We start from the raw sequence: 3,191 nt of genomic DNA, 5'->3' as shown, positions 1-3,191 counted from the left end.
TCGAATTAGGCCAATGTGTGCCTTGGATCCAGTTTATAGAGCAGAGCTTTGTGCCTTGCTCGGGGTTAGTGCGTGACTGATCTGCAGCCTAACCTTGTTTTTTTTAAAAAAAATTAAAATGAATATCCAATTCTAATGATTGCTTAACAAGAATCTTAATTCCTCTGAATCATCTCGTTTGATCATTGATTAACCTCAGTTATTGTTATAATGACTTGTTGAGGTAGTTAGCTCACTCTTACAAATCTTTTTATGTATTCTACAGTTAAGAAGGATACGGTTGTTAGCGAAGTTTTCCAGTTCAATGTACGAGCTAGGATTCCAGATTAAGTTAGATCGAGCTAGTAGGAGCTTACTTCGGTAGTGAGATAGTAAGATTATAAGAATAATTTTATTATCAGTTGTAATTTGAATTAATTGGGATTTGGTACGTTGTAATCAAAGTTAAGGTTGTGGCTTATTTTCATACTTTAACCTGTTGCGATCCGTGGTTATGTAAAGCAAGGTCATTGCAAATAATATTTCATATACAGGTTTATATATATTGGGTATGTGTTGTAGACCCCAAACTTCTGACCCGGGTTTGGAGGGCGCCACAAGGAGTGTGTTCCATAGTAGTCTTCCTTGGTTCCACCTCTGCTTCCTTCTACACTTCTTCTTCAGCCACAACTGCATTTTCTGAAACTTGAGATTTTTCAGGCTCTTCATCTTGCTGATTTTGGGGGCTTACGACCTTTCCAGACCTTAAGGTGATGGCGTTCACTTGTTCTTCAACTTCCCTCTTGCCTGGATTGGCTTTTGTAGCACTAGGAAGCGTTCCTGGTTGTCGATTCAATAAGGCATTAATAATTTGCCCTATTTGGTTCTCCAGAGTCTTGATAGAAACAACCTGGCTTTGGCATATAAGAGCCTGGTTTTTGCACATAAGCCGCAACTCCTCCAATTCATATTTTTTATTTGAAGATAGACATGCACCAAGAGTTTGTTGTTTTGGTGTAATTTGTTGCTGAAAACCAAGCAGGTTGAATAGCTTATTTCCAAACTACTGGAATGGTTGTTGCATTATATTCTGATTATTGCTCCAGCTGAAGTGAGGATGATTCCAGTTGTCAGGATGATAAGTGTCTGGTTACTGCATTCTCTGAAAGTTGCTCACAAACTGAGCTGAGTCACTAGATATAGCGCATTGCTCTGTCGCATGCGAACCTGCACATAGCTCACAAACACTGGTTATCTGATTAACACCCAAGTTAGCCAGAGAATCGATCTTCATAGACAACTCCTTTAGTTGAGCAGTGATAGCCATAGTTGTATCCATTTTAAGAACTCCTGCTACCTTCCCCTGTGGACATCTCTGGGTTGGATACTGATATTCATTAGCAGCCATCAGTTCAATTAGATCATAAGCTTCCTCATAGCTCTTAGCCCGTAAGGCTCCACCTGATGCTGCATCGAGCATGGGTCTGGACTGTGCTCCCAACCCATTGTAAAAACAAGTGATAATCATCCAATCAGGCATTCCATGATGAGGACACTTACTAAGCATCTCCTTGTAGCGCTCCCAAGCTTTACACAAAGATTCTCCTGATTGTTTCATAAATTGAGTAACAGCATTCCTGATTGCAGCTGTCTTCACCATAGGGAAGAATTTAGTAAGAAACTTCTCAGCAAGATCTTCCCAAGTAGTAATCGAAATAGCTGGTAGAGAGTGTAACCTGCTCTTAGCCTTGTCCCTCAGAGAGAATGGGAACAGTCTCAGCTTCACAGCATCTTCAGAAATACCGTGAACTTAAAGGTATCGCTGATCTCAATGAAATCCCTAATATGCATATTGGGATCTTCAGTTGGTGACCTCCAAACTGGATTGAATTCTACACCCATTGAATTATTCCAGGCTTGATCTCAAAGGTATTAGCTGTAATAGCTGGCCTGACAATGCTAGATTGAATGTCATTGATCTTGGGTTGAGAAAAATCCATCAAGGCTTTCGTTCATGCTATTGGATCTCCCATTGTAATGAGTACCTGAAACACAATTACATAAACCGTGAAAGAAAAAGAATCCGAGTCAGTGAACTTTAACGACCACTGATGACAAGCACATAAATTAAATATTAACACTGAGTCCCCGGCAGCGGCGCCAAAAACTTGTTAGGGCAAATACACGCGCTAATATTCACGCAAGTATACGCGTTCACAAGTAGTATAAGATATCAATCATATTCGTTCCCACAGAGACTGGTTTAGGTTAAGTTCAATTTATGCACCTATGCAACAATGTATGGTTATCGCTCAATGCTAAGACAAATAACAAATTGGGTTTTTGTTAAACTAAGAGATTATACTAAATAACATTAACTAAGAGAATTGAGGTTGGATTAATATATATGACAAATATGGGATTCTAACTTCATTAAATACTTTATTCAAAGTCATTGTTCTTAACCTTAGCATGTAATGGTAATGACACTAATCAGATAACACGAAACTGATAAACGCCAACTTTCGTTGCACGAGTACCATTCTACCAGACATCCACAAAAAAGATAGAAGCTGAATAGGCACCAATTATATTTAGACCCTATATGTCTATAGAATTTGATAACATAACGGTTTAAGCACAAGTTATCCATAATGATTACATAGGGCAAGTAAAACGGTTAGAGTTACCCACTAATCATGCATACAATACATGAACCTATGCTAGCATGGCAAGTTCTAAACCTCTATATTCATTGTTGCTTCAATAGAGATTAACACGCTATCTTATATGTTAGCTACGCACATAAGACGAATAAGCACAACCAATACTAGGGTATCAATAATCACCGCACACCATGATAACAAAATAATTAACAATTGAAATCCATAGGTGAATCCGCTAGAATCCCATGTCAATGATTAGTTCATAATTGAACTCACCATCTCCATGGGTTCCAATGAAAGCATGGTATAAACAAGGTCTTAATAAACTGAATAATAATTAAAGTACGAATAAACGAGATCTAGGTTCAACAAGAATGAAAACGAGCATCCAAAGTTATAACTAATTCAAAGAATCACAAGTTGAAAATAAGATCTTCTTTTTCGGAGTTATTTTGTGCTTCTAGGTCTTCTCCTTGGTATCCCAATCTTCCCGGATGATGAAAACCCTTTTTTTAAGTATATATACGCCCCTAGTGGACCTGGACC

General features: G+C 38.3%; 1 non-coding gene across 1 annotated transcript; it reads left to right on the top strand.

Annotated features, from left to right (window-relative positions):
* Positions 1-1,517: 1,517 nt before the first annotated feature.
* Positions 1,518-1,624, top strand: LOC141699952 (small nucleolar RNA R71). Its single transcript, XR_012566169.1, has one exon. It is a non-coding gene; the product is annotated as a small nucleolar RNA R71 (small nucleolar RNA).
* Positions 1,625-3,191: the final 1,567 nt, after the last annotated feature.

The sequence above is a fragment of the Apium graveolens genome, unplaced genomic scaffold, assembly GCF_009905375.1.
Source record: "Apium graveolens cultivar Ventura unplaced genomic scaffold, ASM990537v1 ctg155, whole genome shotgun sequence".
Lineage (NCBI taxonomy): Eukaryota > Viridiplantae > Streptophyta > Magnoliopsida > Apiales > Apiaceae > Apium > Apium graveolens.
The sequence above is the reverse complement of the archived record's forward strand: the minus strand, read 5'-3'. Positions and strand labels throughout refer to the sequence as shown.